This window comes from Panthera tigris, chromosome B1 (genome assembly GCF_018350195.1).
Source record: "Panthera tigris isolate Pti1 chromosome B1, P.tigris_Pti1_mat1.1, whole genome shotgun sequence".
In the NCBI taxonomy this organism is placed as follows: Eukaryota; Metazoa; Chordata; class Mammalia; order Carnivora; family Felidae; genus Panthera; species Panthera tigris.
This window is the reverse complement of record NC_056663.1, coordinates 153,840,882-153,853,031: the sequence shown is the minus strand read 5'-3', so window position 1 is coordinate 153,853,031 and position 12,150 is coordinate 153,840,882. Positions and strand designations below refer to the sequence as shown.

Sequence of the window (12,150 nt, the reverse complement as noted above, 5' to 3'; positions counted from 1 at the left end):
GAAATCTTTTAAGAAACTTCTGCAAATCAATTGTAGATGTAATCTATTTATGTAAATGATAGGCTTACATTGTATAGCAGCTTTCAGCCAAGTAGATTACTAGGCACTTAACAACCAAGGCTACTATACTCATGAATGCATAGAGTATTCTTTCCTTTCTCTGAGGTTGTTTTCATGATGAAATGTTGAATCTGCTGAATAAAGTTTGGTATGGATTATTTAGGCAAGAAATATAAAAGGATGAGATGGTTAAATTACATCAGAGTGGTTCAGTGTGCACATCTCCAAAACTTTGGGATCTGCAAAGGATAGAGCTTGTTCAGGGAATAAAAATGACCGTTTATTCTTCTGTTAGGTCTCCTCTGTTGCTTGACACATTTACCTACTTCCACTGCCTCACCTTTTCTTTGCTTTATGCAAAATTCTCTTCATTTGACATTTTTCAGTCAGAAGAATGAGAAGTTCCATTCCATATGGTTATTATAACTTTCTCTTCACCAAACTGCAGTTGTTTCTAGTTATCTGGTGGGGGGGGGGTCCCTTGTTCTTATATTTTATAAAATTCAGCTTTCCTAAGATCCTACTTTGCACCTCCATCCTCCATATTAGTAGCAACCTATTCTCTCCACTCATTTCCTGTAATTAAAAATGACTTTCTCTGCATGTGTCAAATATAGAAACTTACGTAGTTTTTGTGGTCAAACCAAAATGAATTTGTAATTAAAATAATTTCAGGGTCTATTGTCGCTGTGTGGAAATGGATTCATTGCAAATGGAATTGGGTGAATAAACTAAAAATATTTGAAAGATGCGTGTTATTCAGAGAATGATTTGTTTAGGACAGTGGAAGAAAGCATTAAGTGCTGACTCTCCAAAAAAGAATATTGAGACAAGAGAAGTTATTGAAATGTACTCTGGAATAACTGGTAGAGGAAATATGGAAGTGAATTACATTCTCAAAAATTGACTCCATCGGACCCTGATTTGAGTGTTGTCCATAAGAGTGTAGAGTTACACACTGCTACAGATACTGAGGACTGACCTTGTTCTGGTCAGATAGAAAAAGGAATAGGGCACGGCCTTTGCTTTTGATTAATTGGTATATTTGAGTGTATACGGCTAATTGTAATGACAAAGGAAAAGAAATAAAGTTCTTTATGGGTTTCGGTCACACAGAATAAAAGCCTATTACTGAGGATTAAACAAAGAGAGGTAAACTATTCTCATTTTTCTGGCTAATTTACAGTTTGTGACTTTAAATATATTTTGACAGTAAGGCAAGCATAATTTTAATTCTAAACTTGGAACCTTCTATAAGGCAGAGTAATAAACAAAATTCTCTCAGGGCAGGTACATGCCTATTTTATATCTTTCTGACTTTAAAAATTAATTGGCTCTTAAAGCATGACATTGGATATATCTCCTTACCAGAGTGGTTGAAAGGGATGATTTAAGGATAATTTCAAATTGCAAAGGGCTTCACAAATTAAGTTAATTCTCCCTGGCTATAGCCTCTCTGGGTTGAAAAATATTGTCCTCTTATAAATGACAGTTAAAATTGAGATGCAGTTTAAATAAATAAGGGGAAAAATCAGGATTAACGTTATAGTGGGCTTTCAGATTGATGTTAAAATCTCTTCTTCCCTGTGAAAGATAACACTCTTCAGAGTTATGGTTTCCTAGGGCATGTACCTTTTGTATCATCATCATCATCACCAACATCATCATCACCAACAACATTATCATCAGCATTTTCGTTGTTACTACAACACTAGTCACATTAACATTCTATATGGAAATACTCTTAGTAACACTCTCCAGATACTGATAGGATATGATAGATAGGCTGCTTCTAAATAGGTGCAGTTTGGGCTTTCTCTGTTCTAGCCTGTGTGTGAAAACAGTAAAAAGAGAGGCGTGGTAGGCAAAAGGACAACCATTCCTTTGAGATGTCATTCAGAATTTGAGCTAAGGAAGCATTGAGTAATATAGCTCCTGGTTGAACTCTGCACTTAACTTTCTTTTTTTATTTTTCTGAGCTCTAATTATGGATTTAATTTTCTTAACATTGTTTTGCGTAAGTGACATTAGGATTTGTCCTGAGTCCCAAGCACTAGGCAATACTTAGCTTATAGTTCTTTTAGTTAAAATCTGGTACAAAAGAATGCTTTTATAGGAAAGTCTTATGTATAATTTTGTTGGTCTAGCTTTTTTTTTCTCTTACATTTTTTGATCTATATGGTTCAAGTAATTTGAAAGGGTCCCTTTTTGTGTATTCTAACTTTAAGAATTTTATATATGTTTACTAGGAAGAATTAAGATAAATTATTTACTTGGTTTAGTTTTTTATTATAGAAACAATCCTAAAAAGGACAGTATTTATTTTCCAAACAGATCAATACTGATGATGTTGAATTTTGAGCACTATGACCATGGAAGAATGAAGGTTAAAGAGGTCCTCCAACCTTTTTATGTTCCGGAAAGGCCTGCCGCAGAGAACCATACCTCCCCCCATGACTTGGATAAGACTGGTTTACCTATCACAGGGCCAGACACAGACTCTCCAAATTCCCATATGTTTTTGTCTTCTAAACGATTAGCTGAACTTCTTGTCCTGCTGATCAATCAGAAAAAAATGCTTGTTAACCAAACTTCAGTTAAGTTTCTTTCCTTCCCCCAGGCCCTTAGACATTAGTACCCTCAGCCTGACTCATCGTACAACCTTTCTTAACTCCCTCTCTCAAGCTGTTTTGAGGACCCAGTGGTAAAACACACTCTGATTTACTATCTACTATCCTTTCATTCTGATTCCCTTTTAGCCTTATTTACTCCTTATATCAGAAAAACCCTTTTCTTCCTGAACTTTGAGACACTTGCTGATCTGTGGTCAGAGCTTTTTCCCATTGCTGTAATCCCCTCCCCACATTACGATAATTTCTTGCCTTCCCTTACAATATTTATTTTTTCCTAATAAAGTCTTTCCTTACCAATGTCCAGGGTTGTTTGTGTTTGACATCTGTTTTTGTTAGTTAGGGATAGCATTATATTCAGCTGGCGCCTTAATTATAGTAGATTAAATTAAGGTAACTAATATATCTGTAGTAAATTATTATCAAAAGAATTAAAACGTAAATGACTGTACCATTTATAAATGTATTGTCTTTCATCTACCCTTATTTACCTTGTCTCGTGATACTGGAGTTGGGCTCTCTAAGCCACTTTGCCAGCTGACCAAATGCTAAGCTTCACCAGTAGAGAGCCTCGAGTGGTCCTGCAGGTGAGAGCCATCGAAGACTCAGGTTTAAGGTCTCTATTTTTATGATTGAGCCGGTCTTCTAGGGGCCTATGCAGACAAGCTCCAGCTATGCTCTCAGGCCATCTTCTTTCACCGGCAGCCCTTCTGAGGGCTCCAGTCTGCCCACATCCTGACGGCTGGTTGCCTGTACAGACTGTTGTCAGCTGGAGACTTCTGACAAGTTTTGTCACCACCCGTGGGCTGTGAGTTTTGTGGCAGCCGCGCTCTCTTTCGGAAGTCCGAATCTCAGCATTGGCTGGGCTGTGGCGTCTCCTGGTTCTTAGTTCTTTTATTATTTCTCATCCTCAGTCTAGAGGAAAAGGCTGCTTTTTTGTATATGCCTCTAGATTCCCTCAGAGTCCACTTGTGCTACTTCCAGTAATTAACCCCATTTTACTGGTTAATAATTTTTATATTAGAATTTATCTTTTCCAATAACCAGTTTAGTTTCCATCTCCTAACTGCCTTGACTAATATAATGAGGAAGTGATAAAATTTACTGTAAGTATTTTTGTCCTCAATTTTCAATATTAGTGGACTCAAGTCTTAGGCATTCCTTCAATCTCATCCATCTCAGTAAACATAACCGTGCAATAAATCATATGCCCGACTGTTCAGTCTAGAAATCTGGGAGTCATCCTGACACTTCCCTTTTTCTCTCCCCCTAAATTCAGTTCACCATCAAATCCTGTGGATTCTATGTCCACATGTATTTCCAACTGTATACTTTTCCTGATCTTTCCTCTGCCCTACCATCCTACATTACTAATAGGCTCCTAAGTGCTTCCCTTTCTGGTATTATTTCTCAATCAGCTTCTACAGTGGTGACAGATTGATCTTTTAGAATATAAATTGGATCATGTTAATTCCTAAATAAATTATTTCAATGGTTTACCATTGCACTTATGATGAAATTAAAATTCACTAACATGTACCTATAGGCTACTATCATTATCTGGCTACTGACTACCTCTTCTCTCATATTACATTTACACTGTTTTACCCTGTCTCTCTCTCTTTCTCTTTTGGTATAAAAATAACATTTTTAATTTTAGGGCAAATCATTGTGTGATTTTTGGGAGTCATTTAAAATGTCACTGAAATTCACCAGTGTATTTCCAACAACACACGTTTTCTAACCTGAGTGACAACAGTGGGCAGCTGTGTCCTATGCTGATCATGACAACTACATGATGACTGCTGCCTGGCTTTCAAAGATTGTAAAACACCATTCATTGTGAGACACAATAGAAAAGTGAGTTACAATGAAATGTGAAAAAAAAATTGTGTTCTACACTGATAAAATACTGTAGATAATTGTGTTATTATTTATTTAATGTATGCCTCTTTGAAATTTTTTATTTTTATTTTTTTATTTTTTTAATATATGAAATTTATTGTCAAAATGGTTTCCATACAACACCCAGTGCTCATCCCAAAAGGTGCCCTCCTCAATACCTGTTTATTCATTTTTTGAGAGAGAGCACGAGGTGGAGGGGCAGAGAGAGCGGGAGACATAGAATCCAAAGCAGCTCCAGATTCTGAGCTGTCCGTGCAGAGCCCCACGCGGGGCTCAAACTCACAGACCATGAGATCATGACCTGAGCCGAAGTCTGACACTTAACCAGCTACCCAGGCACCCCTGTATGCCTCTTTTTTTTTTTTTTTAAGTTTACTTATTTTGAAAGAGAAAGAGAGAGCAAGCAGGGGAGGGACAGTGAGAGAGGGAGAGAGAGAGAATTCCAAGCAGGCTGTGTGCTGTCAGCCCAGAGCCTGACACAGGGCTCTATCTCACAGTGAGACCGAAGACCAAGAGTAGGTCATGGGCGCCTGGGTGGCTCAGTCAGTTGAGCATCCGACTTTGGCTTAGGTCATGGGTTTGGTCATGATCTCACATTTCGTAAGTTGGAGCCACATGTTGGGCTCTGTGCTGACAGCATGGAGCCTGGAGGCCGCTTTGAGTTCTGTATCTCCCTCTCTCTCTGCCCCTCCTTTGCTCATGTTCTGCCTCTCTCTCTCTCTCTCTCTCTCTCTCTCAAAAACAAGTAAACATTTAAAAAATTAAAAAAAAAAGTTGGTTGCTTAACTGACTGAGACACCCAGCCATCCGTGCCTCACTCTTGACTGGACTGAAAGCCATGTGGTTTGGGGGACCATTTAATTTCTAGCACCTAATATGCTTTCAGGCATTTAGGATGTGTTCCATAAATATCAGTGAGATAAATAAGTATGTGCAACATTTCTAAGTATTTAGTGATAAGATTCAAGATACACTTTTTCAAAGGAGGAGAAAATGGTGGCTGTTTTTAGCCAACAGGATTAGCCATGCCTCTGTGGTTGACTTTGGATAACAGAAGTAGCTTAAGTGGGTACAACTGAGCCAGGCACCAGAGAACCAAAAGAAAAAAAAAAGAGAGAGAGAGAGAGGCTCTTAGTCTCATTGAGGCTTACCTCTGAGGGAGCAGTATATAGGTTTTGGACGCATTGGTTGTTGGGATACCTTTTCCTCACTGTATTTTCTCAACAAAGCCCACAAGCTATGACTTTAAACTACAAAGACAAACAATATGTCACATGGGCTACAAAGCAATAATTAGAGCTTGAAGCTTTTGCTGTATAATTTTAGTGTTGAGCATTAAGTTGACATATTTAATAAGTAGCCAAAATGTGATTGTCCCACTTCATCTCATTATTAGCTATATTTGGGACTGAAGAAGAAAACACTGTAGAGTAGATAACTTACTGAATTTATGTAGCCTGCCCATTAGTTATAGGGCCACTCCCATCTTTCTTTTGGCACATGGCTTCAAATCATATGTCATTTATTGATTATATATGCCTCGACTGTGGACCTTGACTTTAGGAGACATTTAGCAAATTCAGTCATAGAGGAGTGGTGAATGTTTATTGAACAGGTAAATGAAACGGGGGCTCTATTTCAATATTAATATTGCTTCTTTTTGAAATGGGTAGAATAAACTTTGAATAAGAGCACCACACATGCCAAGGTCAAAGTTAGTAAACAAACAAACAAACAAACAAAAAACCAAAAAAACCCCTTGTATGTGGATGCTTTATTGTGGAGAATCCATTGGCACCAAAGAATATAAGAACTTGGGACACCAGAGGAATTTCAAGATGTTAGAAGAACGAAGCTTAGGAAGTTATTTTAACTCTGGAAATAGCAGTAAGCACACTGGGAAGTAATAAGGATTATTAAAGAGACATGCTTAAAAGGAGGCAAGGTCATTGAAGTCACACTAGATCTATATGAAAGACTAAAAATAAAGACTTATTTATTCATTGGAAAAATAGTTCTTTAGGGACTTGCAATATTTTTTAGTAAAAAAAAAAAAAAAAAGAAAAATCCCTGCTCTTCATAGAATTCATATTCTAACAGACATACTCAGAACTTACTCCTTTTAAAATGATATTATAAAGACAGAAATATGTGAGTTATTACTGGGCTGAATTGGGTCAGAGAAACCTAATAGAAAAGTCGTGACCTCATGAAGTAAACTGAAGTGATTCTCCCAAGAAAGCCTGGTTCAAAGGAGGACTGAGATTTTTCCCTGTTAAACTTTAGGCATGAAGTCAATAAATATAGCACTAGGCTAATCATTCATCAAGGAATGGTACATATTAACATGATAAGAAAAAAATGGGATAGATTTGAAAGGGGACTAAGAAGATTATTGTGACTTACCTTATGAGTTTTAGATTTTCAATATGACATACATCCTTTGATAGCACACCAGGGGAACGTATGTAGTTAGGACTCTAAAGAAAGGCATAGGGAATGTGAAATATACTAAAGGGAAACCAGGCAGGACATTAACAGAATCTAATCCTGGGTTAGTTGAATATTTAATATTAACAATAACTTAAAAAGTATTATCTTGACCAAAAAGCAAAGAGGGGGGAAAAACATACACTTAGAAGAGAAGGGACAACTTGAAAAGATTAAAATGCGAAGTCTGCCTAAAAGAAACAACAGAGAAAAACAGAACACGGAGGATATCCCATTAAAGCAGAAAAAAGATTTGGCAAAATTAGATGTTTCTGCTACTGTTGAAGTAGTAGAAATTATTCAAGGCATGGAAAATGGAAAAGTTCTCAAAAGGGAAATTTTTGAGGTAGATTTATGGTCCTCTTCAGAATTTCGAAACACAAATTTCAGAAGGATTCGTTGAACTTTGATTCAGGATTCTGCTGATGACAATCTTCCAGCTGGGAAAAAAAAATAGGAGAAAATTCTTTAGTTGGGAGATTCATCAGGGATAGCCAATTTATGGAGCAAGAAGCAATGGTAAGTGGGTTAGAATGCCAGATGGGGAAGCAGGGACCTTACCATGCAAGACACAGGGATTGTGGGCATCGGCACCGTAGACTTCCACATTTTACATGAAAATGAGTCATCGTGAGTGTCACTTTTCAGGAGTCCCCACCATCCTTCTCCACCTCCTGACATAGGATAAACATGGTGGCATAATTAACCACTTATTCTATTTGTTGATATTAAACTAATAGATGGTGAGCTCCATCAGTCTTCACAGACTAATTTACATGGTGTTGAGGTGAAACCAAGAGGATTTTTCCTTTATTCTCATGACATTTGTGGTCTGAAACTTCCTTTGAATAACGGGAATTTTGGTCAATATTGGCTTAAAGATAATACTAAGAATATAACATAATGTTGCCTATGGACACTTGGGAATTGCTTTTGTTCTTTAAATTTTGTGGGAATTGGGCTGGTATTGCAATGACAAGTGGTGTCTAGTAACTGTTTAAGACTGTTTTCAACAATACATACATCTAATAATAATGATAATTTTATTGATTATTCTTAGTATGTGCCAGGGACTATGGTTTTAAGGTCTTTATAATTTAAAACATAAATAGATTTGGGGTTCAATGAATTCAGCTTTGAATCTTAAGACAACTTTTTTCCATTCCTGGGAAAAACAGTCTAGAGAATAATTACTGGGGATTCTATGAGACCCCTCTGCCTGAGAGTGACCAGTAAGAAATTGATGATGGTTATTGTGGACCTTATTTCTTGAACTTTTAGTAATTTTGAAGTGGAATTAAATTCTGGACACTTAAACTTCTTCTTGGGCTTTGATACAGGGGATTACAGTAATTAATAGTATTTAACTGTCAAGGGCGCCTGGGTGGCTCAGTCACTTGAGCGTCTGACCTCAGCTCAGGTCATGATCTCACGGCTCGTGGGTTCGAGCCCCACGTCGGGCTCTGTGCTGACAGCTCAGAGCCTGGAGCCTGCTTTATATTCTGTGTCTCCCTCTCTCTCTCTGCCCTCTCCCACTCATGCTCTCTCTGTCTCTCAAAAATAAATAAACATTAAAAAAATAGTATTTAACTGTCAAATATTGAAATATTGTCTTTTTAGGTATTTCTGCCATCATTGAATAAATTTCAATCTAATTTCTAAGAAGCTATTATCAGTATTTGTGACAAAATATAACAGTAGGATAGGAATTATTGTAGGAAGCAATTTTATTTTATTTTACTCTATTTGCCTATGAGGGCAGTGTGGCCTTGAAATTAATTTTGTGTAATATTTTGACTTAATAATTTAATATTTTCTTGAGGCAAAAGCGAAACCATATCCAGTGGTCCCCAGATGATATTCACAAAAGCTTTCTCTGGTATAGGACAATTAGGAAGTAGGAGTAGGAGTAGCCTGAGAGAATGATGGTTTTCTCCACCCAGGGGTACAGCCATATCCCTGTTTTTAATTATAAAGGGTTAATTGTTAAGACCCATAGGTTAAGAGAATGCAATCTGGGCAGTGATAGAGTGCAATTTATTTCCCTATAAATCTAGTTCCTGGAGAAATCATTTATTCCATCCCCTGGGAGAGAACAGTATTGTGAAGTTAACTTTTGCTTCTCTTCCAGCTTCCTAACGCTTTCTCCTGCTAATTGCCTAAAGCAATTTAGGAGAAAACAAATTGATCAACATGATAATTATTGTTGAGGCCTGAGTCTCAGTTACTAGTGTTTTGAGTATTGGCGTATTGGGTGTATCCTGTTGTGCTTTTTGTAAATTTTTATGGATCTCTACTTATTTTAGTTTTAGATTTCCCTCAATTTTGTACTTCAGTCAATTTTAAGTTTATTATATGTATGTTGCTATTTGTAACATAAACTTAGGCCAATTTTACTACCAAACAGCTGGATATTAGTTGGAAAACCCAGAATATCTAAGTCCAGTGCACTGGAAGGAACAAGTTTAACAGTAGTGTGTCAAGGGAGAACACTTTGAAGATCCCACAATTGATGAAATCCTTATGTAAAATATGATAGTGTAAATAAATAAAATAAATAAAACTTACTTACACGTAGAATGGGGTTTGGAAATATTAACGTCAAAGTTTTACCAGAGGTAGTGTAATTGAACTAACATGAGTTTGCTCTTTGGTGAGTCACAGATAAAACTTGTGGACTTGTCACACAAAGTAAACTTTATCTGTGGCAAATAAGGAGATCATGGGGAATAACTTACAAAGCCATGACTCTCCACGCAAGGGTGACAGGGTTCCTATTATTTAGGGTCAGGATGCATATTTAGATAGGGAAGCCTTGTCATCATATGTGGCGGCAAGCATAAGGTCATGCATGGACCTTAAAGAAATATGCCGATACGTACGCTGTATGTTAGGTAAATAAGGATTGTGCTCCTCTTTGGGGGAGATGTTAATATTATAATGAAGTAAAGGTAATTGTCACCCATTTTAGAGATCATTCTATGGAATCGGTGCAGGTGTGAGTCGGGGGTGAAGTTCAAACTGATCTGGGTGGTCTGAGTAGCTGTTATTGCTTGAATGGTAGTTTTTGTTTCTGTTGGGGATGTTGTGCCCCTTGAGTCTTTTGCCTGAGTTCAGAGATAAGCTGGAGGGGTGCCTAGGTGGCTTAGTTGGTTAAGCATCCCACTTTGGCTCAGGCAGTGATCTCATGGTTTGTGAGTTCAAGCCCCACATTGGACTCTGCTGTCAGCACAGAGCCCGCTTCAGATCCTCTGCCCTTCCCTCTCTATGCATACCTCACTTGTGTTCTCTCTCTGTCTCTCCCTATCTCTCTCTCAAAATAAACAAACTTTTTTTTAAAAGAGATAAGCTAGAAAGAAGAACTTAGGGGAAAATGTGGGACAAAGATCGGTGAGTACAAGCAGGTAGTAACGGTCAGGTCTTAGGGTCTACTAGGTGACAAGGATATCTGGATATATGACAGTATCTGGATGCATGTGATTTTCCTACACCTTTTTTCAACATATTTTTACCTTAATTATTTTGTACTAAGCCTCACATTTATAACAAGTCAAATTTAGAATTAATCTGAAAGTAATATTTATTATAAAAGGGAAGTAAGTGCATTTAGGGATCCCAGTGATTTATACTTAAAAATTATAAACCATTTATTTATCTCCTACTGTTTTGGCTCTGTTTTCAGTTTATACTTAGGTGTGAAAAACATTTAGTTTGCTTCAATTAATTCCCTCTTGTCGGACAGTTAATTTTACTCCCCAGTTAAAGCCATATTATTGGATATTGAAGTTGTGCCAAATTATTTTCATTTAACTCACTGGGCAATTGCCACGTCTAACTCTTTAATTGGAACTAAAATTTTTAAATGAATTAAATATAATTAAATATAGCTTAAAAATCTATGCTTATATCTTTACAGAATGCAATGTTTTCATTTTGTTATTATGATCCCATTTTAGGAACTTATGTCTCAGGATTACCAATAATATTGATTATAGTAATAATCATTATAGTATTTGTCACCAAATCAATTGACCTTTCCTAAAAACACTTAAGTATTCTCTAGCGTTTAATACTATTGAAAGCTTCTTGTAACTCTCTCTCACCATTACTTTAATATAGTCTTACCATACCATGCTGATTTTCAGTCTATTATACCTTCCTCAGTTGTTTTTCTTCCACTTCTATTTGCCCTTTCTCCTTATTTCCTTCTTTTGTCTCTTTTTCCACCTGCTGTTTTCTTTTTTACTTTCTCTTTTTTCTGATTATTTTGTTTCCTTTCTTTAATTTTCTGCTCCTGTGTCCTCTTTCTTCTCCTCCTGCTTTTGTTGTTTTCCCTTCTAAATGAAGACAATCCTTTAATTTCTAATCTTCATTCTTTTGAATTTTCTCTAGGCCGGGGAATTTCAAAGTATGCTCCAAGGATGTCTGGGGTCTGCCTTCCCTAACTACATTTTTGCGTGAGGCCAGATTGTCTGCATATACCTTGAGCAAAACAACATTTCACAACAGATTTCATGGCTATCAGCTGGCCAGGTCCTAATTCCTGAAACCTGTAAGTGTTTTACCTTAAGTGGGTAAAGGGCATGCAGGTGTGTTTAAGTTAAGGCTCTTGGGATGGAGGGGTTATCCAGGTGGCTCCACTAGAGTCATTAGTGTCTTATAAAGGGGAGGTAGGGGGGTCAGAGTCAAAGAAGAAGACGTGAGGACAGAATTAGATGTTTGGGTGATTTGGCCAAGAGCTAAAGAACATGGGCCCCTTCCCGAAGCTGGAAAAAACAAGGACTGTGTTCTCCCCTAAAGCCTCCAGAAAGACAACCTTTGATTTGCTTCTTAAGACTCGTTTCAGACTTCTGACCACCAGAACTGTAAGGTAATACATTTTTGTTGTTTTAAGACATGAAGTTTGTAGCAATTTGTTATAATTGCAATAAAAAAACCAACATAGGAGCTATATCAGGATGGCTTTATCAGGCTGGTCGTTGAGGAATTTTAAAGACTGTAGGTTTTCACCCTCAGAGAGTAAGATTTTTTCAGATATGGGAGGGGGATTAGAAATTGTTATTAT

At 37.1% G+C, this 12,150-nt stretch overlaps 1 long non-coding RNA gene across 1 annotated transcript in view; it reads left to right on the top strand.

Moving 5' to 3' along the window:
- The window catches only part of LOC122238031, a 72,425-nt gene extending 60,479 nt beyond the window's left edge, over positions 1–11,946 (top strand). Inside the window, exons 2-3 of the long non-coding RNA XR_006216993.1 lie at positions 11,478–11,637; positions 11,886–11,946. This is a non-coding gene — a long non-coding RNA (uncharacterized LOC122238031). The remainder of the gene's footprint in view (positions 1–11,477; positions 11,638–11,885) is intronic.
- Positions 11,947–12,150: the final 204 nt, after the last annotated feature.